The sequence below is a fragment of the Crocuta crocuta genome, unplaced genomic scaffold (assembly GCF_008692635.1).
Source record: "Crocuta crocuta isolate KB4526 unplaced genomic scaffold, BGI_CrCroc_1.0 scaffold199, whole genome shotgun sequence".
Classification (NCBI taxonomy): domain Eukaryota; kingdom Metazoa; phylum Chordata; class Mammalia; order Carnivora; family Hyaenidae; genus Crocuta; species Crocuta crocuta.
The window spans coordinates 4,310,798-4,338,195 of NW_027533339.1; the positions used below are offsets into that span (position 1 = coordinate 4,310,798).

The 27,398-nt window shown below is 34.8% G+C and overlaps 1 pseudogene; it reads right to left on the minus strand.

Moving 5' to 3' along the window:
* Positions 1 to 23,816: 23,816 nt before the first annotated feature.
* LOC144218407 (uncharacterized protein C6orf136 homolog pseudogene) lies at positions 23,817 to 26,304 on the minus strand (annotated as a pseudogene).
* Between the last annotated feature and the right edge of the window lie 1,094 nt (positions 26,305 to 27,398).

A 27,398-nucleotide genomic window follows, 5' to 3' on the forward strand; every position in this document is an offset into this window, starting at 1 on the left:
CCGTGAGATCATGACCTGAACTGAAGTCAGATGCTTAACCAACTGGGCCACCCAGGTGCCCCGATCTTTGTTTAAAAAAACAAACTGCTAATAGAGTTCTCTTGTTTTCTCAGAAATTTATAGCTAATATGTGCACAAGCTATTCAATAACAATTTCATATCAAATGTAATATATATTAAAATACAACATTTTTTATACCATATATTATTCATATATAATATGCATCAATATAATATATTGTATATATTGTATAACATTCATATATGGCACATATATTATTATATAATATATTATTCATATAATATATATATGAATTCAACTATCAGAATGGGTGTTTTTAGCCCATATACTCTAGAATGTCTATGAGAAGGTCTATGAAAATGATTTATAACATCTATAAGCTCCCTGATCATATATTGTATATGTAAACTTATGTATTTAAATTTTTCTATGTCTAGTGACCATAGTTCTAGATTCTCACAGAGCCCATGATCCTCACGAAACCTGTGGCATGTGTCTGACTTATCATGTTCCCTAGATTATATATGCCAAGGAGATAACTATGCTCTCCTTCTAAGAGTAAAATCAGGGAGAAATATACATTTTTGAATTTTCAAACATGGAATGAAATAAATGGGATACCTTATGAAATTTGGGATTAACTACACAAGTACTTTGATTGTTTCTTCCATTAAACTACTGAGAAAACTAAAAGGATTCTCATAGAACTAAAAGTGTCCAGTTTGTCTCATACCAGAAAGGTAGAGATAAATTAGAGAGAAAATAATACCATAACTTTTTCATACTTTAATTTATTTGAGGCCCACAAACAATTCCCATTTCCTTCTCTATGGACTAAAATTTGTTTAGGTTAGTATGTAGTCAACTGTCAGTGGTGGCATCCACTATAGATTAGACATTGCAAAATTATCCACTGAAATCTCTTTACACAGTTCTTTTTTTTTAATTTTTAATGTTTTTTAAAATTTATTTCCGAGAGAGAGAGAGAGAGAGAAGGAAAAGGTCAGAGAGAGAGGGAGACACAGAATCCAAAGACAGGCTCCAGGCTCTGAGCTAGCTGTCAGCACAGAGCCCGATGCAGGGCTCGAACCCATGAACCGTGAGTTCATGACCTGAGCTAGCGTTCGACGTTCAACTGACTGAGCCACCCAGGTGCCCATAGACAGTTCGAACTGTAAGGTACAGGAATGTCACTTTAAATAGTTTTTAGTTGCTTACACTCTGACCTCTGAGGCAAACATGTTGAAATGAAGGGAATTAAGTATAATGTTAATGTAATAATGAGACATAAAAATATTAACAGATTTAAGTGTTTAGGCATATCCCTCCAGGTTATATTTCTGAGTGCATATACATATATGCACATATTATGAGTTTTAGGTATCATGAAACATGCCTAACAGTCTTACCTGAATTAACAGTTATAAAATGATTTAAAGGGAAGAGATGTCAATTATCATCAGAACAAATAAATTATGAAAATGATTTTCATTAATATTGTGATGCTTGATACAGTTTTCTGTGGATATGACAGTGTTGTAGGTATACTACTTATTCACTTCATCATTAAACTTATTGCCTCCACTTTGTTCATATGATAATGGGCCTCTCTTTTTAAAGTTGAAAGTTATCAAAGATATTATAAAACACCCTGAGCCTCCAGGAAGAATTGTAGAATTTCAGTAGAGAAAATAGAAAATGAAGAGTACTTGAAAAGTTAAAGTTGATCTCTGATAAACCTACTGTGCTAGTAACTAGTAACTAAGAGGTATTACTCTGTGTAGTCATACATATATTCAACCATCAGAACAATTTCTTACCTTATGAACCTCAAGAGGTGTGTATATGTTTTGCATAATTTCATTTTATGTATTATATAATTTTATTACAGATATATATACATATTACAGCTTTATTCATAATTGTCAAAACTTGGAAGCAAACAAAGTGATCTTCAGTTGGGATATATAAATTGTGGTACATCCACACAGTGAAATATTATTCAGGGCTAGAGAGAAATTAACTATCAAGCCAAGAAAAGACATGAAGGAAACAAATGCATATTATTAAGTGTATGATTACAACAATATGACATTTTAGAAAAAAAAAACTATGGAGTCAGTAAAAAGATAAGTAGTTTTTAGTGAACAATGGGGAGGGATGGATTATTAAGGAAAACTACTCTGTATAAAACTATAATGGTGGATACAGGTGAATACATTTGTCTGAACCCATGAGATGTACAACACCAAGAATAAACCCTAATGTAAACAATGGACTCCAAGCAATGATATGCCAATGTAGTTTTTTTAAATATAACATGTATCACTCTGATGAGGATGCTGATAATGGTGGGGGCTGTACAAGTTCAGAGGCCTCCACTATATATAAAATCTCTGTAACTTTTGTCCAATTTTGCTGAAAATAAAACTGTTTTAAAAATATATTTGTTTTAAAAATCAAAACATTTGACCAAAAATTGTTAAAATAACTACAATCTACATATTAAAATGACAAAATACAATTAAATGCTAATTCACATGACAAAAAATATAAATAACCCTCCAAGAATAATACATTTGTGAACCCACTCTCAGTATTCCTTATGAAAAATATTTAACATGTATTGTAGGCAATGCTGTGATATCTAGAATGTAAAATTCTCATAGATAGCATTTTATTTACATAGTAATAATTTTGAACAAACTTAATGTTTAACAATGTTATTAATAACATAAATTCAGCAGCTACTAAATTTGAATTATCTAACGCTGTGCTGTTATTTTATGATATAGAAAGGGAAGGATTGTTCTAAATATATTAAAATAATTATAGGGGCCCCTGGGTGGCTTAGTCGGTTAAGCGTCCGACTTTCGCTTAGGTCATGATCTCGCAGTTCGTGGGTTCGAGCCCCGCGTCGGGCTCTGTGCTGACTGCCAGCTCAGAGCGTGGAGCCTGTTTCAGAGTCTGTGTCTCCCTCTCTCTCTGACCCTCCCCTGTTCACGCTGTCTCTCTCTCTCTCTTCTAGAAATAAATAAAACATTAAAAAAATTAAAAAATATAATAATAATTATATATTCATATAACAAATTTCAGGGGGAACTTCCACTTCTTCTCTTACTCCAAATGTGTGAAAGGTATTGTATCAAATATCTGTAATTAAAAATATCACCCTTTATCAACAGCTTTAGTTTCTGTTTATTTTCTTCACAATTCTGTGGTTTCATAATTTGTGCAGTTCCTCAGGCAAGTTGTCTCTTCTCTGCTCCCTAGGGTGTTAAATAAGGTTCACGCATGCTGTTGACAGGTTCACTTGTTCACAATGTGGCTGTTGTGTGGTATTAGCGGCTGAGACATCTTGGTGTACTTCTCCAAGGTCTTGCCACCTACTACTGTACACAGCAGCTGTGTTCCAAGAATGTCAAAGTAAAATTTGCAAAGCCTCTTGAGGTCTTGATTTGGAAGTAACGCATAATATTACTTGTGCCATATTGTAGTGGTCAAAGAAATTCACAAGATCAATCCAGACACAAGTTGTACAAAAATTACTTCACTTACTGATGAGAAAAAGAAAAGAGTCACAGTGTAAAACTATTAGTCATTATAGGCGAACTCCATAGCAATACTCTAGTAGAATGAACACTTTGGGAATGTTCGAGGATGGTACAGGTTATAAAGATGTGTAAAGCTCTGCTTTGAGAATGAAAAAGTTGGAAGGTTAATAAATGGTGGAAAGGAAATGAATCCTTGGACTAAGATGCTTATCTGTGGATGTCATATTGATAAATAGGAGAGCTAATTTTATCATATTGACAAACTTTGTGCCTATGAGACAGAATATGCTAACATATTAGATAGCTAACAGAATCTTTAGTTCTGAACTCAACTATCTTTTAGTCAGCCTACTTCTACTCCATTTTGAGGCTGTTCCTACTATTAGATTATTGCTTGCAATCAGCAATCATGTCATTCATTTGGTGCTTTGAGTTCTTAAATTGTAGAAAATACTATTTACTCATGATGCTCAAAAAAGAAAAAAAAGAATGAAAGAAAGACGTTGAACAAATTTATGGAGAGAGAAATGAAAAAATTCAGAAAAAGAATGTGCCTATCAGTATAATGATATATACAAACAATTTCTTAATTAGCAATAATTATGCCTTGGATAAATCTCATTGGCTGAGATACTGCCACTGCACAAAGTTACAAACAGCTTGTTAAAATAAAGCTGTACAAATACCTATTAATTTCAGATATTCAATTTATTGTGTAATCTCCAATGACAGCAATAATATTTCTAATTATTGTTTTCCTTTTGGGTCATCAAAAGTGTCAAAATAATGTGCTGAATTTTTATGAAGTGAATTGGAGCAGGAAGTTAACATTTTCCAAAAGAGTGACACATATCAGATGAAGCAGAGAGCTAAATTAAACTAGCAAGATGACTTAAATAGAAATATAGTTACTGCTGAAAAATGATCCATCCATATTAGATACATATATATGTCAATTACATATATATTTACATATTCTTACATATATTGTAAATATATTTTATTTAAAACAGTTTTAATGTTTATTTTTGAGAGAGAGAGAGACAGACAGACAGAAAGGGAGACACAGAATCTGAAGCAGGCTCAGAGCCTGATGTGGGGTTCAAACTTATGAACTGTGATATCATGACTTGGGCCAAAGGCAGACACTTAACTGAGTGAGCCACCCAGACACCCCACTGTAAATCTCTTTTAAAATTCATGGTTAAAAAGAGTTATTGCTAACAAGAAAAGTACATATATGGTTTATATGTATAGTTTTCATATCCTTAGGATAAATAATAAGAAATACAAAGACTGAAACAAATTTTAAAAATATGTTCACTTTTGTGAGGAACTGCCTAACTCTCTTGCACAGTGCTGGTACCATATTGCACTTCAACCAACAATAAGCAGATCAACACCACCACCTACTGCTCCACATCTACTTCAGATTTAGGTATGTTTCATAGGTAAGTAGTGATATTTCATTCATATTTTAATTTGCATTTCCCTGGTGACATAAAATGTGGAGAATCTTTTTATATGCTTTTTGGCCATTTGTAGATCTTATTTGGTGAGGTGTCTGTTTAGGTATTTAGCTCATTTTTTAATTGGATTGTTTTTTCTTATTAATGATATTTGGGATAAATCTTTCATCAAATATGTCTTTTGTAAATATGTTCTTCTAGTCTGTGACTTGACTTCTCATTTTCTTGACATTGTCTATTGCAAAGCAGAACATTTTAATTTAATGAAGTCAATCTTAACAGGTATTTCTTTAATGGATTGTGCCTTTGTTATTATATCTAAAGGGTTATCACCAAACTCGAAGCCAACTAGATTATCTCTTATGTTATCTTATAGGAGTTTTATAGGTTTATGTTTTACATGGAGGTGCATAATCAATTTTTAAGTTTATTATTTAGACAGACTGTGTGTGTGCAAGTGTGGGATGTGAGAGAGACAGAGAGAGAGAATTCCACGTAGGCTCTGCACCGTCAGCAGGGAGACCCACATGAGGCTCGAACTTTCAGGAGCCTTGAGATCACGACCTGAGCCAAAATCAAGTGTTGGAGGCCTAACCAAGGTTTCCCTGTAATCTATTTTGAATTAATTTTTCTGATGTATAAGGCCTATGTCTAAATGCAGGTCTTTGAATGTGGATGTCTACTTATTCCAGTACAGTTTATTGAAAAGACCATTTGTTCTACATTGTATTATCTTTGCTCCTTGGTAAAAAATAAGTTGACTATATTTATGAAAGTCTATTTCTCTATTTTGATCTGTCTATTCTTTTGCCAACACCACACTGTCTTGATTACTGCGGGTTTATATAAGTCCTGAAGCCAGGAACTGTCAGTCTGTCTATCATTTGACTTTACTTAACTGCTTCAGTATTATGATGGCTACTCTAGTATTTTGCCTCTCCATATAAAATTTAGAATTAATTTGGCATTATTCACAAATTACTGAGATTTTTGATTAAGATTTCACTAAATCTATAGGTCAAGTTGGGAATGACTGACATGAGAGTATTCTTATTCTACTGATACACATACAATATTCTCCCATATATGTATTTCTCACTTGAGTTCTTTAATCAATGTATTTTAGTTTTCTTCATGTAAATTTTGGACATATTTTATTAGATATACACAAGGTATTTTATATTTTATGGCGCTAATATAAATGGGAATATGTTTTTAACTTCAATTTCAATGAACCGTGAGTTCATGACCTAAGCCGAAGTTAGATGCTCAACAGACTGAGCCACCCAGATGCCCAGATTAGATTATTTTTTTAAATGTTAAAATTCCACGTGGTTGTGGTGTATAACTTTTTATACAGTGTTAGATTTTTGGTTAATACCTCGTTGAGGATTTTTGTATGTATGTTCATGAGAGATATTAGTCTGTAGACTTTTCTTGTAATGTCTTCATCTGTTTTTCATATGAGAGTAATATTGGCCTTAGTAGAATGAATTAAGTATTTCTTCTGCTTTTATCTTCTGAAAGAGATTCTAGAATTTGATAAAATTTCTTCCTCAAATGTTTCGTAGAATTTAAAGGAAATCAATCTGGGCCTGGTGCTTTCTTTCTTGGGAGACTATTAATTATTGATTCAATTCTTTTAATAGATAGGCCTATTCAGATTCTTGATATCTTCTTGAGTTTTAGAAAATATCATCTTTCAAAGAATTGTTCCATTACAACTAAGTTATAAAATTTACAGCCAAAAAGATGTTCATAACATTATACTATGTGTGTGTGTGTGTGTGTGTGTGTGTGTGTGTGTGTGTGTGTATTCCAGGGGATATTTACTGATATCTTTTATTTCTGGAAGTAGTAAATAATTGTATTTATTATATTTCCAGTATAGTTAGCATGCATTGGTTTCAGATGTGCAATATAGTAATTCAACACTTCCATACATCACCCAACACTCATCACAACAAGTGCACTTCTAAATCCCCATCACCTTTCAAACCATTTCCCCAGCCACCTCCCTTCTGGTAATCATCATTTTGTTCTCTATAATTAAGAGTTTCTCTCTCTCTCTCTCAATCTTTGCTCATTTAAAAAAAATTTTAAATTCCTCATATGAGTGAAATCATATGCAATTTGTTTTTCTCTGACTGACTTATTTCACTTAGGATTATACTCTCTATCTCCATGCATGTCCTTGCAAAGGCAAGATTTTATTATTTTTTATAGAAGAATATTATCCCATCGTAGATATATATACCACATCTTTATCCATTCATCAGTCAATGGAAACTTGGGCTGCTTTCATAATTTGGCTATTGTAAATGAAATATTTTTTACCTCTAATAGGTTTTGATTGAATCATTAGGATTTCCTATATATAGTATCCTGTCATCTACAAACAGTGAGCTTTTCTTTTTCCTTACCAATCTGGATGCTTTTAATTTCTTTTGTGATTGCTTTCCACCAAGACTAGAAGTCCACCAGAACTTCCAGTACTATGTTGAATAAAAAAGGTGAAAGTGGACCCGATCTTGGGGAAAGAGCTTTCAGGTTTTCACCATTGAGCATGATCTTAGCTGTGAATTTTTCATATATGGTCTTATGTTGAGATATGTTTCCTCTAAGCCCACTTAGTTAAGAGTTATCATGAATAGATGCAATATTTGTCAAGTGTTTTTTCTGCTTCTATTGAGATGATCATGTTTTTTTTAACCTTTCTCTTGTTAACATGACTATGTATCACATTGATTGACTTGTGAATACATTTGCATTCACATTTGCATCCCTGGAATAAATCCTACCTAATTATGGTGAATGATTCTCTTGACTATTTCTTTTTATAAAAACATGAAAAATTTGAAATGTGTTCTCCACTTTCCAATACTTCCCCACAGTTTTGCCTGAAAGTAGAAAGAAATCGCATTAATCTTATACATTAATTTATAAGATAATATATTTTTTAATAAAATTGGGACACTATATTTTTAACAAACAATTCCTTTTTTATATCCTGTAGTAAATTTCTGACATGAATAATCTTCATACTTCTTATTCCCTGTAAAAGTGTTTTAATTATTGAATGCATGCATATGTATGTACAATTTTAACTCTCCATATTTTTAAGTGGGACAACTATTTTTATGTATATGTATTTCATAGCCTAAAATGTAACTTAAAACTCTTCTTAGTCTTAATGACTTTATAAGTGAATATTTTAGGTTTTCTAAGTAGATCATCATCATATATACTTATTACATGATAACTCCACTTTAACTTTTTGAAAAAGTAGACCTTTTATTTATGTGTCTTTTTATGTTAAATAATCAGATCATTTTTCATAAGGGTAAAAATCACTGCCGTTCTGGGGCGCCTGGGTGGCTTAGTCGGTTAAGCGTCCGACTTTCGCTTAGGTCATGATCTCGCGGTTCGTGGGTTCGAGCCCCGCGTCGGGCTATGTGCTGACTGCCAGCTCAGAGCCTGGAGCCTGTTTCAGTCTGTGACTCCCTCTCTCTCTGACCCTCCCCTGTTCACGCTGTCTCTCTCTCCTAGAAATAAATAAAAATATTAAAAAAAAAATCACTGCCGTTCTAGCATCTTCAAGGCTTGATATATATGCGTATTTTGATTTTCTTCTCTTGGTGGCAAAAGTTGGGTTAGATTTAAAATGTTTTTTTTTTCTTAAGGGGTGCCTGGGTAACTTAGTCTATTAAGCATCCAACACCTGATTTTGGCTCAGGTTATGATGTCATGATTCATGAGACTGAGCCCCACATTGGGCTCAGCACAGTCCGTGGAGCCTTGGGATTCTCTCTCCCTCTTTCTGCTCCTCACTTACTCTGTCTCTCTTTCGGAATAAATAAATACACTTTAAAAAATAAGATGAACATACAGGAAAAGAAGGAAAAATAAGATAAAACAGAAAGTAACGCAAACTTTCATTTGTTGGGATGTGCACTGGGCGTTACATGGAAGTGATGAATCACTAAATTCTACTCCTGAAACCATTACTTCACTATATACTAACTAGTGTGGATTTAAATAATTTTTTTCAAAAAGTAAAAAATAAAAACAATTTAAAAATAAATTGCTTTTTGAAATAAAATTCTTTATAACTCCTAGTTTGCAAATGATTTTAGGTTGTAAAATAAGATATTAATTATATATGAAAATTTATTTCTGTCTTTTTGCTGGGGGGCTTTATTTTTTTTAAACTTTTTTTTCAAGAATAGAATTTAGTGATTTATCACTTCTATATGACACTTAATGCTCAATCCCAACATGCGTCCTCCTTAATGCCCAGCACCCATTTAACCCTCCCCCCATTTCAACATCTATCCAGGAACCCTCATTTTGTACTCTGTATTTAAGAGTCTCTAATGGTGTGTCTCCCTGTTTGTTTTTATCTTATTTTCCTTCTCTTCCCCTATATTCATCTATTTTGTTTCTTAAATTCCACATATGAGTGAAATCATATATTTGTCTTTCTCTGACTTATTTCACTTAGCTTAATACACTCTAATTCCATCCATGTTGTTGCTAATGGCCAGTTTCATTCTTTTTTATTGCTGAGTAATATTCCATATATATATATATATATATATATTCACCATATCTTCTTTATCCATTTATCAGTTGATGGACATTTGGGCTCCTTCCCTACTTTGGCTATTGTTGATAATGCTACTATGAACATTGGAGTGCAGGTGCCCCATCAAATTAACGTTTTTTAATCATTTGGATGAATATCTCATAGCACAATTACTGGGTCATTGGATAGCTCTATTTTTAATTTTTTAAGGAACATCCATACTCTTTTCCAGAGTAGCTGTTTTTCTGTCTTTTTGAAGTGATGGTGTTTTTCTCTTTTTGTCTCTCTGATATGTGTGGGAATGCATTATTTTATAAAAGAAGTTATTTTTATGTGGCTGTTATAAGTCTAAATGAATACAATAAATTAAATATATTCTTTGAACATACTCTTTATACTCCCATTTACTTAATGAAATGTATTTGGTAGAATTTACCTATGATTTTTATTTCGATATACATTTATGAGACAGCTCATGTATAATTCTATCCTACTTATAGCAGAGACTGCTAAATGCTCAACAAAATCTGTACCTCCTCTTGTGCATCACATCTTCTTGAAATTAGGTATATCATTGTATCTGAGTTGCATAGCTGCTAGAATTTCAGGATGCCATGTAAGCAATTTAATGATCAAAACTTTTAGTAATTGGCTATGTCTCCACTGCGCTCACTTAGCCTTTCTTCCAGCTGGATGCAAATGATGACTGGTAATGAATCCAGAACATGGAAGGCACCCAGATCTTTTGGTCCTTTTAGAGGAAGATCACCTGCTGATAAGAAATATGTATATGTGACTGTTATCCAAATAATGTATATGTTTGTTTGACTCATTCAATATCTTTGGGGGAAATTTGTAATTATAGTATGATATATCCTAATGAATATATATTATAATTAATATTAAATCAGCTTTACATAGTTTTTACATATTTTGCATATTTTCTATGTTTAAGTTGTATTAAGTACCTGTTCACCCAAGTGTGAACAAATTTAATTTTAAAATATGAGTTCAGCTTATTAAAAGATGATTTTAATAAATTTTAAATAGGTAGGTAAAAATGCATTATTTTAGAGGCTGGTGGAGGAATTTCTTTTAAGGGAGGAAGAAGTTCTTTTATAGGAAAATAAACGATGGAATATTTTAGATTGAAAGATAAACCTCTATAACATGGTTTGAGGATATTACAAGCTAGTATATTTACAAAGTCCAAGAAAGTAATCAGAGAAAGTGTAAAGGTCAGTAATCTTATGTCAAACTGGAGAATAGACACCTTTTACAAATGGGACAGCAAGTAATATATTCCAGAATTGTTTACATATGAATGGAGGTTGAGTATCTTTACTCAATTCTATTCTAATCTAACCTCATATTCCATTTTGTATTTTATGTTCTAGAACAGTACAGTATATTAAAAATATAATCTGAACTACAAATGTGACTCATATATATAATTTTAATTTCCTAGTAGCCACAGTAATAAATACAAAAAATAAAATAATTTTAATAAAATATTTAATACTGTACTCAAAATATCATTTGTATATGTAAGAAATATAAAATGCTAAGGGTATATTTTGAATTTTTTCACAGTCTCTGAAATCTGATATATATTTCATCCTTCAGTACATCTCAATTCAAATAAGCCATAGTTCATGTATTCAATTGCTACATATGACTGGCTAGTGGCTACTATATAGGACTGGAAAATTCTTGAGTGAGGTTTATATTATTAAGACTTTTTAAATATGAGTATTTGAAGATTTAGATTCAACAAAGCTGAATTTAAAAAGACTTAGAAAAAGAGCTAAGAGAAGTAAGAGGCTAACAAGAACAGAGTAGTTTTATTGACTTAAAGGAAAATAGTCCAGGGACCCCTGAGTGGCTCATTCCATTGAGCATTTGACTCTTGATTTCAACTCAGGTCATGATCACATGATGGTGAGATTGAGCTCTGCATCTCTCTCTCTCTCTGTCTCTCTGTCTGTCTCTTTCTCTCCTTTTGCCCTTCTCCCCCAATCACAAGTGTTCTCTCTCTCTCTCTCCTCTGTCTCAAGAAAAATTTAAAAAGTAATAAATGGTGGTCAAGTGATATCAGGACTGTAACTTTTCAAATGATGTTAACATATGAAGGTTATTGAAGGCTGTAGCAAAGACTATTTTAGGTTAATAGTGGAGAATGAAAAAATACATGAGGGAAGGAGCACCTCCTTTTCATCATGGCTTCTGGTTTTGTGAATAAGTGACCTGTTCTCCCATCTGATGCTTACTTTTAAATCCGCTATTTATTTACAAAGATTGAGGTCAGGATAGCAATTGAATAGAGTCCTCTATAAGATTCAGTACCCCATTCTAATGAATTTTATATCTCTATGTACAAGAGTTAATTTAAAATATTAATGGATAATTCTAAGAAGAAAATTAAATAAATAGCCCCATTTGAAGGCATTTGGCCATAATCTTTCAAACCGTATAATTTGTATAAATGTTGACTACAAAATTTAATTTCTAGGATGTTTTCCTTTTATGTGGTTGAAACGTGTTGAGTGTTTATAGAAATAGCATCTGTAGTAGTAAAAGACTGGAATAAGTGTAATGATTATCAATTTTTATATAAAATATAGTATATTCATAAACTAATGTAAAAATGTTATGAAAACTATAAGTTCCTAAACACTGATATTGAATCATACCCATGGTATTATATTGAATGAGTAAATGTAAACTATAGAATAATATCTAAATTATGTTAATATTTGTACATATAATTGTACACACAGCTAAATTTATCTGAATGGTATAAATTAAACCGATATAGGAGGGCCTGGGTGGCTCAGTCGGTTAAGTGTCCAACTTCGGCCCAGGTCATGATCTCAGTTTTGTAGGTTTGAGGCCCTCGTCGGACTCTGTGCTGACGGCTAGCTCAAAGCCTGGAGCCTGCTTCAGATTTCGTATCTCTCTCTCTCTCTGACCCTCCCCTGCTCACGATGTCTCTGTCTCTGTCTCTCTCCCAGAAATAAATAAAACATTTTAAAAAAGAAAAAATTAAACAGATAGAGTGCTTAGCTCCTAGAGTAGAACTATGTCATACTGAAATACATCATTGTTAGACTATTTTTCCATTCCTGTATGCATGCATGCTCCTCTCTTTACGCACACACTAATACACACGTAGCACATCATTTAATCATAAATAAAAATAAATCCATGAAAAGTAACACAAATGGCACATAAAATTGCCACAATTGTGACATTAAGAGAAGTCAAAGTAGGCATGAGAAAAAATGTTAGAGACGAATTATATTGCAATAAATATTTTATTATTTTAAGTAAATGATCAAAAGAGATTATATAAGCATTATTTGCCTGTAATCTTTATTTGTTTTGATTTATTTATGATATATAGGGTTTCTCTAAGAGGAAAGCAATGTGAAAACTAGACAACTTCATAGATATCCATCTTTAAGATCACAAAGTGTGAAGTTGTTAAGTTAGAATCACAAGATCATTAATGTCACCCAATACCACAAATAGCAGTGGTGAAAATGTACAGGCAATCAAAAGAAACAGGCAAATAATTTCTCTGCTGTAGAATTTTGATCATGTTAGCTTATGCTCCAAATTAAACATTGTTTTTCTACTTCACTAAAATGTCTTGTTTTAGGTTTAACATGCAAAGTTATCTTCAAATCAATACATAGATATACTGTTTGACACAGGTATTTTTTTTCAGCTTGTGGACAATTAACTTTTATTAGTAGTTAAAACTCTATTAATTTTCAATATATGATCTAGCCTTCACATTTTTAAATTCAGTTATATGAATTTTAATTGATGTTTACATTTTATTTACTTAAAATATAGTGTCATTTTCACTCAAAAAAGAGGAAAGTAGATACATATAAATTATCTCCTATGCTACTTCTTAAATTGTAAATCAGCAAAATATTATTTAAGATTTGAGAGTTACTCAAAGATCACCTCTGAGACTACTAATACAGTATATAACTCCACTAGTGGATAAATGTATGCCATATAAATAAGCATTACTAATCAGTTTATCATTTTACATACCGTAAAACTCATAATAGTTTGAACAAACTTTATCCTAACATCTGAGCTGATATCAGAAGGTAAAATATTTTTTTTTTAAATATTTTTATTTATTTCTAGGAGAGAGAGAGACAGACAGCGTGAGCAGGGGAGGGTCAGAGAGAGAGGGAGTCACAGACTGAAACAGGCTCCAGGCTCCGAGCTGGCAGTCAGCACAGAGCCCGACGCGGGGCTCGAACCCACGAACCGCGAGATCATGACCTAAGCGAAAGTCGGACGCTTAACCGACTAAGCCACCCAGGCGCCCCAGAAGGTAAAATATTTTAATATTAGACTTTTAATTTGTCCAGTGTCAACAACATCACATGTCATAGAAAACTGTATTTATCACCTTCAGTAAAGTTGTATTTTTCCTAGTCTGCTCTTTCTCCACCATTTAGAATAAATAGGCTTTCTTAACACCCATCTACAGTGCAGCACAAATCTAGGCACCACTATAAAGTATCCATTTTTCAAGCTTATAAAATATTCTTTGAGGCTGTTAATCCCCAGACTCAACTACCACCAGAAATGTTTGAAAGCCAGGAAGAATGACTGAATTACAGAATTCTGTTTAATGTAGCCATCAAATACAGTATTATTTTACATCTAGAGGGAGCCTATATAACTTGTTTATGAGTAGGTGACAAGAGGCAGAGTGCCAACATGGAGACAGTATAGGCTATAGTGGTAAGCGGAGTTTAAATTGTGGTTCTGACAATTAGTAGCTGTATAACAGAGAAAAATTATGTCACCACCCTTTGCTTTGGTTTGCTCATTGAAAATACAGAAAATGCAATACCTATGTTTCTCTTTTAAGGATTGTGTAATATAATGTAAGTAAAGCACCCAGTAGATATTCAATAAATATAAGCTCAGAGTAGTATTAAGAATAATAGAAATACTCTGGTCTGTGGTTTTGTTAGTATAAAATTCACTCAAAAATACATAAGTCTTCAATAGGATTAATTTAATGCAATTTTGACTATACACATCATGCTTTCACCTAAATGAGATGAAAATGGTAAGCATTCTCAATATCTGACCCCATTTCTAAGACTATTCTGGTCTCTATTTTTTGCTTGCGGTGAAATTTACATAATATAAAATCAACTATTTTAAAATGTACAATTCTATGGCATTTTCTGTATTCACAATGTACAATAATCATCTCTATCTAGTACCAAGACATTTTCATTACCTCAAAATGAAACTCCTTGACCAGAAAGCAGAAGCTCTCCATTCTTTCTTCACTCAGACCCTGGAAATCACTAATCTGCTTTCAAGTCCCTATGAGTTTACCTATTCTGCATATTTCATAATGAATTTCATAAATGGAATAATAAAATATGTGACTTTTATATCTAGCTTCTTTCATTTAGCATAAAGTTTTTAAGATTTAAATTCACATTGTAGCATGTATCAGAATTTATTAATGGCTGAATGATATCCATTATAAAGCTACATAATGTTTTCGCATTTATCAATTGATGGACATTTGGATGTTTTCTGTATATTTCTATTGTGAATAACGCTACTATAAACATTTGTGTATAAGGTTTTGTTTAAATATATTTTAAAAATTATTTTAGACATATAAGATGGAACTTTTGGATCAGATGGGTTTTTCTTAGTTTAAATCATTTAAAAATCACAAAAGTGATTTCCACAGAATGATTACCATTTTGTATTCCCACTAGCAATGTATGAGTGTTCCAATTTCTCTTTGCCAAGACTTGTTATTTTCTGGGTTTTTAATTATGGTTATCCTAGTGAGTGTTAACTTATATCTAATTGTGGTTTGAATTTGCATTTCCCAAATGACAAACCATTTTTAGCATATTTTCATGCACTTATTGGCCATTTGTATATCTTCTTTGGAGAAATGTCAGTTCAAGTCTTTTCTCAAATTTTTTACTTGGGTTTTCATTTTGTTGTTGAATGGAATAGTTCCTTATAGTGTCTGAATACTAAACATCGATTTTCAAATGTTCTCTACTGTTCTGTAGATTGTCTTTTCACTTTTCATAGTAACTGATCTCTTTTTAAGGTTATTGCTTGTGCTTTTGGTGATATACCTTAGGAAACCTTTGCCAAATCCAAGATTGTGAATTACTACTGTTTTCTTCTAGAAATGTTAAACTTCTAGCTTTCTTACATTTATACTTTGACTAATTTTTAGCTTATTTTTGAATGTGAAGTGAGGTGGTTCATTCATTTACCTGTAGTTATACAGTTTTCCCAGCATACTTTGAATTCCTTACGAATAGTGTGTTGAACAGTTTTTATACCTGTTTGCAATTTGTATTTGTTGTCATAAATAACAAGATTTCAATCTATTTTATGGCTGAATAATATTACATTTTATGTCGGTGTGTATATATGTACAATTACTATATACATTAAAATTTTTTTTTAATGTTTATTTATTTTTGAGAGAGAAAGATACAGAGTGCAAATGGAGAGGGGCAGAGAGACAGGGAGACACAGAATCTGAAATAGGCTCCAGGCTCTGAACTGTCAGCACAGAGCCTAATGCTGGGCTGGAGCCCATTAACCGTTTGATCATGACCTGAGCCAAAGTCTGTTATTTAACTGGCTGAGCTACCCAGGTGCCTAATAATATTATTGACTATATTCCCCATGCTATACATTACATACCCACAACTTATTTATTTTAAATAAACATGGGATATATGTAACTTTTGAGTTACTATTTTGATTCCTTCCTTCCTTCCTTCCTCCATCCATCCATCCCTCTCTCTCCTCTCTCTCTCTCTCTCTTTCTTTCTTCTTTTTTGACAGATTCCCAGAAGTGGGTTGGTGGGTCATATGGTAGTTCTATTTTTACTTATTTGAAGAAACATCATGGTTTTATTTCTATAATGGATACACCAATTTACATTCCCACCACAGTGTACAAGGGTCCCCTTTTCTCCACATCCTCACCAACACTTGTTATGTCTTATTTATTTTATTTTATTTTTTATTTTTTAAAAATATTTAATGTTTTATTTATTTCTGAGAGAGAGAGAGAGAGAGAGAGAGAGAGAGAGAGAGACAGCGTGAGCAGGGGAGGGTGAGAAAGAGAAGGAGATACAGAATCTGAAACAGGCTCCAGGCTCTGAGCTGGCTGTCAGCACAGAGCCTGACACGGGGCTCTAACCCATGGACTGTGAGGTCATGACCTGAGACGAAGTCAGATGCTCAACTGACTGACCTACCCAGGCGCCCCTATTTTTTTATGGTAGACATTCTAACAGTTGTGATGTAATATCTCATTGTGGTTTGGATTTGCATTTTCTTAATGATGAGTGTTGTTGAATATCTTTTTTATATGCCTATTGGTCATAAGCACATGTGCTTTAGAAAATTTTCATTAGGATTCTCTAGCATTTATAAATCAGATTGTTTGCTGTTGAGTTTATGAGTGCTGTATAAATTTTGACATTAACCCTTTATCAGATATAAGATTTACAATTTTTTTTTCTGTTTAGCATGTTGCTATTCCATTTTGTTGATGACATTGCTTTGCAGGAGATTTTTAGGTTGATGTTGTCTCATTTGTACATTTTTGCTTTTGTTTTGTTTAGGTATCAGATTCTATAAATCATCATCAGGATGTGTCAGAAAACTTACTGTCCATCTTTCCTGATAAGATTTTTATGGTTTCATGTTTTTGTTCAAGTCTTTAATCTATTTTGAATTAATTCTTTTCTGTGTAAAATATTACATAGTCATCCAATTTCCTAGCACCATTTACTAAAAAGACTGTCCTTTCCCCATTGTATATTTTTGGCTCCTTTATTGTAAATTAGTTGACTGTATATTAATGGTTTTATTTCTAGACTTACTATTCTGTTCTATTGATCCTGGAGTTTATTGTTATGCAAATATCATATTGTTTTAATAACAAAAGCTTTATAATGTAGCTTGAAATCAGGGAGTATGATGTCTCCAGTTTTGTTCTCCTTTCACAAGATTGTTTTGGTTATTCAGGGTCTTCAGTGTTCCATACAAATCTGAGAATCCTGTTTGTGTTTTTGCTTTCCTTCAATGAAGTCTTATAGTTTTGTTGTATAGACTTTTCTCTTCTTTCATTATTTATTCCTAGGTATTTTATTATTTTTGATGCTATTGTGAATGAGATATTTTTAAATTTCCTTTTAAGTGTTTTATTATTAGTATATGAAAAACCAACTTTATGGTTGCAACATTATGGAATCTCTTGATTACACGGGTGTAGCCAAGGTGGGCCATTTTCTATATCCGAAGCCAGGCCTCGTTTCCAGATCTTAGTCCACGTGCTCCATTGATATCACCCAAAATATAAACTTGCAGGCAAGTCTCTCCAAGCAGTTTCAAGCCTCTCACCTCCCCCCTGGGAATCAAGTCTAGCTAGAAACACAGCTGCACGGCTTCAGGCTCCGCTACTTCCCCTCCAGGTCAACCTGGCGAGCAAGGAAGTTTCTGTTGGGGTCACGTGGGATGTGTGCGTCCTGCCTAGGGTCAGCTGGACAGCAGGATACCGGATCCATCTGTGTCCTGAGCCGAGGTTTTTCTCTTCTCCAGTGACAGGGACAGTGTGTTGAGCAGTTTTGGCCACTCTTTCTTTTTCCCCCTAGACTCACCATGGTTCTCCGCAAACGGGGCTCCCTCTCCTCCCTCTGTGCCTCTGGTCCTGGCCCATTTTTGTCTTCCCCAGTTCTCACTCACACTATAAGGTTTTCTCAGCGGACTCTGTCTCCTTTTCCTCCCAAACTCCTGGATTCTGTAAGAGTTCCTATGGCTGTCCGTTTGAGAGATGGGGGTGAGTGAAATATACGGAGCTCCCTACTTCTCTGCCATCTTGCCTCTCTATTGATTTTGGATTTTTAAGATTTCACGTACAAGTGGCATCATAGAATATTTATTTGTCTTTCTTTATCTGACTCTCTCACTTAGTATAACATCCACAAGGTCAATCCATGTTATTGCAAATGGCAAAATCTTTTTCTTTCTTGTGGCTGAATATTATATATCACAGACACACACACACACCACATTTTTTCATCAATTTATCCATGGATTGACACTTAGATTTTTTCATATCTTGGTATTTTGAATAATGCTGCAATAAACATCAGAGTGCATTTTACTCTTTCACATCCTCTTTACATTTCCTTTAGATATATATCCAGAAGTGGAATTGATGGATTTTATGGTAGTTCTATATTTAATTTTTTGAGGAAACTCCATATTGTTTTCCATAGTGACTTAAGCAATTTACATCACCAACAATGTACAGGGGTTCTCTTTTCTTCATATCCTCACCAACACCTCTTACCTCTTGTACTCGTGATGATAGATTTTCTAACAGGTGTGAAGTTGATATCTCATTGTGGTTTTGATTAACATCTCACAGGTGGTTAGTAATATTGAGTATCTGTTCCTGTACCCATTTGGATGACTTATTTAGGGTAAAAATGTCTAGTTATTTTTCTTTCAAATTTTTAATTTGTTTGATACTTGTTTTTGTTGTTGAGCTGTGTGAGTTCTTTACATATTTAGGACACTAACGCCTTATTTGATGTATGGTTTGCAATTATGTTCTCCGTTTACATAGGTCGCCTTTTCTTTTATTGATTGTTTCAGACCATTTTCCTTTTGGAATGTAGATTTAAAACTCCTCAATAAAATGTTATTCAACTAAATATACCAGTATATAAAAGGATTATAAAACACAATCTCAGAAATCCGAAGTTAGTTAAATTAATTAAGTAATATAGTATTTTAACATAAAGGAATGTTAAAAACCTTTTTTTCTGTTAAATTATTTCCTCTGCTGTGAAGATTTTAGTTTGTAGTTCTACTTGTTTAGTTTTGCTTTTGTTTTCCTTGCCTTTGGAGTCAGATCCACAGAGATATTACTGTGACTGATATCAAGGAGCTCACTGCCTATGCTTTCTTCTAGAAATTTTATGGTTCAGGTCTTACATTCAGTCTTTAACATTTTGAGTTAATTTTTGTGTATGGTGTAAGATTGTGGTCTAGTTTCATTCGTTTTTATGTGGTTGTTCAATATTCAACATCATTTATTGAAGAAACTGACCTTTCTCCATTTTATCTTCTTGGCTCCTTAGTTATAGATTAATTATCCATATGCATGTGGGTTTATTCCTGGACTCTCAATTCTTTTTTTATTTTTAAATTTTATTTTAATTTATTTTTGAGAAAAAGAGAGTCAGAGTGCAAGTGGGGGAGAGGCAGAGAAAGAGGGAGATGCAGAATCTGAAGCAGCCTCCAGGCTCTGAGCTGTCAGCACAGTCTGGGCTGTCAATTCTTTTCCATTGATCTGTGTGTCTGCTTTTGTACTAAATACCATTGCCACTTTGATTACTATAGATTTGGAATATAGTGTGAACTCAGATAGTAAAATACATCCCGCTTTGTTCTTTTCAGGATTCAAGTCATTTAGGGATTATTTTGTGGTTCCATACAGATTTTATAATTAGTTTTTAGACTATTTAGATGGCAGGGCAGAATGGAGACCCTGAGCTTGTCTCTTCAGTGAAACACAGCTAGATTAGCACCAAAACATTTTTGAACACCTAGGAAACTTATTTGAGGATTAACACAACAGTCTGTATAAACTGAGCCACAGAACATGGCAGGATTGTGGTGCAGAGAGTTAACTGGGGGAGAGAAAAGCCACAGAAGATAGATAGCCATTTTCATGGAGAGAGGACCAAGAGTAAAAGAGGAAGGGGGAGAGTGTGGTGCATCAGGATTATACAAGGAAAGCACTCCCTCCAAAAAACTAGCTGGAGAGTAAGAGAAAGAATGAAAATTACAGGGGACTGAATAAAAAAATCTGTTCCCCAAGACCATTGACAGGAAGAAAGGAGAGGGTTTCTATACCAGTGGGATTCTATAAACAGTGGAACACAGAGTCCAAAGTTTTGGACTCAGTTCCTGCCTCTTGTCTGATGAGGAAGCAGGGCAAAACCCCAGGAGAAGACAGCATGGTCTTAGGGGTCCGTGTGCCACATGAGGAGAAGTGATTCCCCTGGTTGGAGTGCATTTGGTAGAGGCCATAAGGCCCCCCTACAAGAAAAGGTCCCAGCAGACCCCAGAGAGAAGCCATGTTTGCTGGTATTGGGACAAAGACACCAAAGTGCAGTGAAAACTGACACCGGCTGTGTGTTGTGATTTGTCATAGTCGATGAACCTCTGTTGCTGTACAATCATACAAATGTCTTCTGGGGCAAGCTGGCCTCCACACATTGTTCAGTGCGACTTTCCCCCAGAGTCTGCGTGGGTCCAAGCATGGGGGTGTCTGAAGTTTTTGAAACACAAACCCATCTGAGATAAAACCCTGGCGGGAGATACTGCCTGGCAGGCAGACAGCTTGGCACATGGACAGAGTAGAGATGGGGAGTGGATGGAGGCCTGAGGCAAAGAAGTGTTCGATTGTGGGTTGGTGAGGGTGTAAAATTCCTGCGCTAGAGACTAGGGAGCTGGATGAAGTTATATCCACCTCTACCACATAGGTGCATGTGTACACGTGCACAGATCCACCCCAACAAGCTAAGCAGTGCCACCTAGAGGAGAAGGGAGCCATTACACCAACTCCTGGCCAACTATGCCCTCCAAAAATATGCAGACATATTTGTTTACCTATATTTCATTTAGTTCTTTTTATGAGATTTTTGGTTTCTTTTGTTTGGAGCTTATTCCTCTATCTCCTAATTTCCCTTCTCTTTCTGTATTTCTTTCTATGAATTAAATGGAATAGCTACTTCTTCTAAACTAGAAATAATAATCTTGGATATGGCTATCCCCTGTATAGACTGTATGCCTGGGATTTTGTTTGAAAGACAGAGCTGAAGCTAATGTGGGTGCAATCCAGGGTTTTGTGGGCTCCCTATGCAAAGGGATCCCTGATATAATGACTTAAATGAGTGCAAGTGTTGTGCCCGATTTACGAGTCCCCAGAGACCGCCAAGGAGCCGACACCAGTGCAAGTACATAAGGGTCTTTATTACAAGCTTGAGCAGGGGCTCACCTGTCTACCAGTGTAGTGGTAGCAAGGTGAAGCCCCGAACAATAGTGAGCAGGGTTTTTAAGGGGTAAGGGATGGGGGTGTTACAGTGTACACATTGTATGTATAGCATCATCACGTAAGCACCAGTTACAATTGTACACCACCCATAGTAACAGCTTGGACCATTCAATATTTGTGAGGTGTTCATTACATTTGGTGGGACCCAATCATGACTTTTGAAGATCCTTCGAAAATGACCAATTATGAGGTGAGTTCAAAGGGCCCATGTGGGGTTCAGACAAGTGGTGAGAAATTGGCTAGTCTGTACAGAATAACTGTCTACAGTTCCCAGCCTTGACTCAGACCACAGGAATGTTTTTTGATTAGCTGATCTGAGGGTAATCCGAGGATGGCTTTAGCCTTCAGCAATCTGAGGAACTGGGGCTACGTGCAGCCCGAGGTTACTCTTATCGGAGGCCTTAATCTCAAAATGACGTTACTTAGGCTCTACACAAGATGGGGTGTCCTGGGGTGCTCCACACAGGGATGTCCTCCTGGAGCGGCTAGAGTCAAGGTAGACAAGGAAAACCCTCCACTTGTGTTTGTCTGAAAAAGCTTTAATTTCTACTTCATATCTAAAGGAAAACTTCAGCAGATAAAGTATAATTGGCTGACAATTTTTATCTTTTAATAAATTGAATATGCCATTTCTCCCTCTCAGCCTGTAGAATTTCTTCTGAAAAATACAGTAAGAGTTTAATGTTCTTCTTTTGTAAGAATGCTCTTTACCACCCCCACCCCCATTCCCATCTGCCTTTAAGATTCTTTCTTTGTCATTGATTTTTGACAGCTTCTTCATAATGTGTCTTGGAAGTATTTTTGCATTGAAATAATAGGGTATCCTATTAGCCTCATTGACATCTATCTCCAGTTACTTCCCCAGGTTTGGGAAGTTCTCAGCTATTACTGTTTTAAATCAAACCTCTGCCCCCTTCACTTTCTGCTTTTGGTACACAAATAATTCTAAAGATTGTCTTTCTAATCAAATCCAGTAGTTCTAATAGGGCATTTTCATTTTTAAAAATTTTAATTCTCTCCTCTTATAACAATTATTTATATATTCTTTTCCTCTGAAATCCTTATTCTTTCTTCCATCTTGTCTTCCCTGTTAATCTGTACTCTCCATTGCACTTATCTAATACATTGAATTTTTCAGCATCAAAATTGTTTGGTTTCCTTTTGCAATTTCAGTCTTTTTCATAATAGACTTCTATTCAGTAATGTTATTTCTCAGTTCATTGAATTGAATTCTCTTTTGGAGTTTTCTTACATCTCCTCGGATTTCTTTATAACAGCTATTTTGAATTTGCATCAGTTATATTGCAACGTTCTGAAGATTTGTATTCAGTTGCTACAGAATATTGATTTTTTTTGTGCTATCATATTCCTTCACTTTTCATAGTGCTTTAAGATATGCCTTTTGCTTTCACATCTGAGTAGAAAACCTTAATTAGTGTTTTATATCTTTAGTTCTTACAAGTCAACTGTCTGATTATTACAAACCTTTCTTTTGTTTATAGAAGATAGCACTATAGCTCATTTGTGGTCTCTACTATTACTCATGTTCATTCACAAGAAGCAAGAAGCAGAGTGGGATAAGATGTGGGCTTTGTAACTAAGGCCATGTGGGTGTCCATATTCTTTCTGGGGGTATTCTGAAGTGGAACAGTCAGAAAAATCTGTGGGTGAATCTTCTGCTGAAGTCCCAGAGCAGGCATTCCTTCAATGCCCTTTTTTCATTATTTAAATTTAAGTTATTTAACGTACAGTGTAGTATTGATTTTGGGAGTAAAACCCAGTGATTCATCACCTCTGCTTTTATATATTCACTTAAACTTTATTATTTACAAGTTAAATTACACAGCAGCTTTACATGGTATGAGATGGTTGAGAGAGAGAAGAAAGAAGAGGAAGCTAGCTCCCCAAGATTCTAGGCCACCTGCACCTCCACCTTTTGTGGGTATGTAGCAAAGTCTTCAGTGTTGCCTCCACCCCAGTTCCTGGGTCAGCTCCTAGAACACAGGTATTAGTTGGGTTCTGGATCTGACAGTCTTAGAGCCACCAGGGCTCCCACTAGCAGCTTCTTTACAAGTGTTGGGCTTGAGTGTGATGCATCAGTTTGTCTAGGCAATGGTGACATATGAGGCCATTGGAATTCAGGTAGAAGGTGGAATAGGCATCATAAGTCCAGTAAAGCTCTTCCTTGTCACATTTGTAGAAACACAGAAAGACCATGTGGATGGGCAGCCCCACAAACTGCCAGCATGCTTCCAGAGTCCAGTTTTCTGGGTGGCAGGTTATCTGTAGAACCTCCAACTGAAGCTGTGCAAAATAGTTCCAGACCAGGAAGCAGCAGAGGTTTAGTGACAGAATGTATCATGTCCAGTCCTTGATATATATGTTAAGGATCTCAGTAATGAATTCCACATCTGATGAATAGAGAGTATAGTCATGGGAGTGAAGGAAGAGATTGGGAAGTTCTTATCTCAGTCTTTCATACATCACAGCCAGGTGCTCTTTTATACTCAGATCTCCCGCTGAAGAGGCAAGGGAAGGGTAAGAGGTATCAAAGGTACCCCCAGGACAGGGGCAGGGAGGTCCTTCAAATAGGCTCCTAAGCCCATCCAGGCAGCCACTATGCATCTCAGGTCCTGATCCTTCCTTCCCCTTTCCTGGAGGGGGAACCACCCATGGTGAGCTGCAGGCCTAGATCTGAGAGGAAAGAAGTGGGGAATCTCCAGGAAGCAACCAGATAGAAGTGGGGGGGGGTACCAGAGAAGAGAAGATAGAGAAGTGATTATTGTGGAGTGGGGCCAGAAGGGGGAATGGTAGAGCCCATAGCTCATCCCAACAAGTGCCCTCCTTAATGCTCATCACCCATTTAGCCCATCCCCGCACCTACCTTCCCTCCAGCAACCCTCACTTTGTTCTCTGTATTTAAGGATCTCTTATGGTTTGCCTCCTTCCCTTTTTTTTAATCTTATTTTTCCTTCCCTTCCACTATGTTCATAGGTTGTGTTTCTTAAGATCCACATATGAGTGAAAGTATGATATTTGTCTTTCTCTGACTGACTTATTTTACTTAGGATAATATACTCTAGTTCTTCCATGTTGTTGCATGGAACAACATGGAAAAGAAAGGTTTCATCTTCATTTTTAAAGGTAATTTTGGTAGTTATAATATTCTTTGTTTGCAGAGTTTTTTCCCCAATTATTTGGAATATATAATCTCACTCTTTCCTAGCCTGCATAAGTTTCTGCTGAGAAATCCAATCATAGTCTTGTGGAGGTGAGGGGGGCAGAAGGGGTCTTGTATGTGATGAGTCATTTTTCTCTTGATGCTTTAAAAAACTTTTGGTCCATGACTTTTGACAATTTTATTATAGTATGTCCTGATATTTTCTTCTTTGGACTGATCCTATTTTGGGTTTTATGAACTGCCTGAATTTGGAATTCATTTCCCTTTCAAGATTGGTAAGTTTAATCTAATAACTTAACTTTAATTTGAGAGAGAGAGAGAGAGAGAGAGAGAGAGAGAGAGAACGAGCACAGAGGGAGAGGGGCAGAGGGAGAGACAAAGAAAACCTTACTAGGCTCCACACTTGGCATGGAGCTCAATGCAGGCTGGATCCCATGACCCTGGGATCATGACCTGAGTGGAAATCAAGAGTTGGATGCTCAATTGACTGAGCCACCCACCCACCCCAAGGTTAGTAAGTTTTTAGCCATGATTTAATCTAACAAGATTTCTGCCTTTCTTTCTCTCTCTCTTCTCCAAATGGGATTCCTACGATATGAATATTGTTCATCTGTGAGTTTCTCAATATTGATGCAGGCTTTCTTCACTCTTTTTCATTCTTTTTAGTTTTACCTTTAAACGGATAGTTTCACATGACTTATCTGAGTTCATATTCTTTCTTCTGGTTGATCACACATACTGCTGAAGCTCTACATAACTTTTCATTTTATTCCTTGCATAATTCATCTCCAGAATTTCTTCTCTTTTTAAATTATTTCTATCTCTTTGTTGAATTTCTGTTTTTGTTCAGGGTTTAATTTTCTAATTTCACTGAATTGTTTAGCTTGTTAATATCCTTTAAATCATTATTTTGAATAATTTTTAAGATAATTTGTAAATATTTATTTGCAATCAATTACTAGAAATTTACTGTGTTCCTTTGGTCATGTTATGTTTCCTTGTTTTTCATGCTATTTGTGCCTTTGAATTGATTTCTGATTATATGAATAAATAGATGCTTCTTCCAGATTTTATGGTCTGACTCTGGGTTGGTGCAATGGCACTGGTTGTGTGGTGTGCACCACCTCCATTTCCAGGAATGCACAGTTGCATGGATTCTGAACAACTCTATCACAGATCAGCGCCGGTAAATATTTCAAGGATTCTTGTTTACTAAGGCTAAGGTCATCTGCAGTGGTGGGGCAGCACTTTTGAGCTTTTTAGTGTTGATGGATGTGAGGCCTTCTCGTCTCATTTTCTCCCATTTGGTAACATTATTGCCTGAGAGATCCCCCTTAGCAGTAAAGTCTTGGAGGGGAGAGAGGTGAGCAATAATGTCTCCTGTTCTGAAAACATGTAGCAGTATAGACTCTGGACAATTCTGTCTACCATGGTCAGTGTGGATGAAATGGAAGAGATTCTTCTGCTCTACATTTTCCCGTAAAGATGATCACAGCTGAAGGTATCCTTCTTGAGCTGAGTTGTTCTGGGATGATGAACAGGAAAGCACATGTAAAATGGTAGGCTGTTTGTATTTTTTAAGCAGCCATTCTTGGTTTTTGTGCTCCACAGGGTTGCTGCAGCTTCTTAATCTTAATCTAGAGTTTTCTCATCGTTTTGTTCATTTTTATGGGATAATGAGGGCTGGAACATCCTAATAAACCATCTTGCTGACATTATTCTACTATAATTTCTTCTTCAGCACATTGTTTAAGAGTGTGATGTTTAATTTCCACATTATTATATATTATTACTTCAGTTGTTCTTCTGTTATCATTTCAAATGTGATCTCATAGTGGAGAAGATACTTTGATTTCAATATTTTAAATATCTTGAGATTTACATTATGATCTATTGCTGATATTATTCTATGTGCATCTGAGAAGAATGCATATCCTGCTCTTGTCCAGTGGAATGTTCTATAGGTCTGTTAGGTCTAACTGGTTTATAGTGGTGTTATTTTTAATTTCTGCCTAGTTGTTGTATTATTGAAAAGTGTCATATTGAAGTGTCAAACTAATATTGTAGAACTATTTTCCCTTCAATTCTGGCATGTTTTGCTTCATACATATTGGGGGCTCTGTTCTTTTTTATGTATATGCTTTATAACATAGCTTCTTGACGCTTTTAACAATATATAACGTTCATCTAATACAACTTTTAAAAGTTTAGTTTCTTTGAAAATATTATATTCACCTAGCTCTCTTTTTGTATTATTTGCGTGAAACACCATTTTCCGTAATTTTAAATTTATGTCTTAAGTCAGTCTATTATAGACAGCATATAGTTGAATCCTTAGCTCTATTCATCGAATTGCCTTTTGATTGAATATTATATTCAATTATATTA